This window comes from Rhagoletis pomonella, unplaced genomic scaffold, assembly GCF_013731165.1.
Source record: "Rhagoletis pomonella isolate Grant_MI unplaced genomic scaffold, Rhpom_1.0 Rhpom_scaffold_00001, whole genome shotgun sequence".
NCBI lineage: Eukaryota > Metazoa > Arthropoda > Insecta > Diptera > Tephritidae > Rhagoletis > Rhagoletis pomonella.
In genome coordinates this window covers 83,036,172-83,036,404 of record NW_023458555.1, presented here as the reverse complement: position 1 = coordinate 83,036,404, position 233 = coordinate 83,036,172, and positions in this window count along the sequence as shown.

The following is a 233-nucleotide window of genomic DNA, read 5'->3' as shown; positions in this document are numbered from 1 at the left end:
TTTTGCAGAGAACACCTTTCTGCGTAGGCGGCCTTCGGCCGCACTTAGGGATTATAACCCTCAGGCAGTAGAATTCTCCTTTCTGTTTTGCGAAGAAAAGGAGCTGAACACCTTTCTGCGTAGGCGGCCTTCGGCCGCACTTAGGGATTATAACCCTCAGGCAGTAGAATTCTCCTTTCTGTTTTGCGAAGAAAAGGAGCTGAACACCTTTTGCAGAGAACACCTTTCTGCGT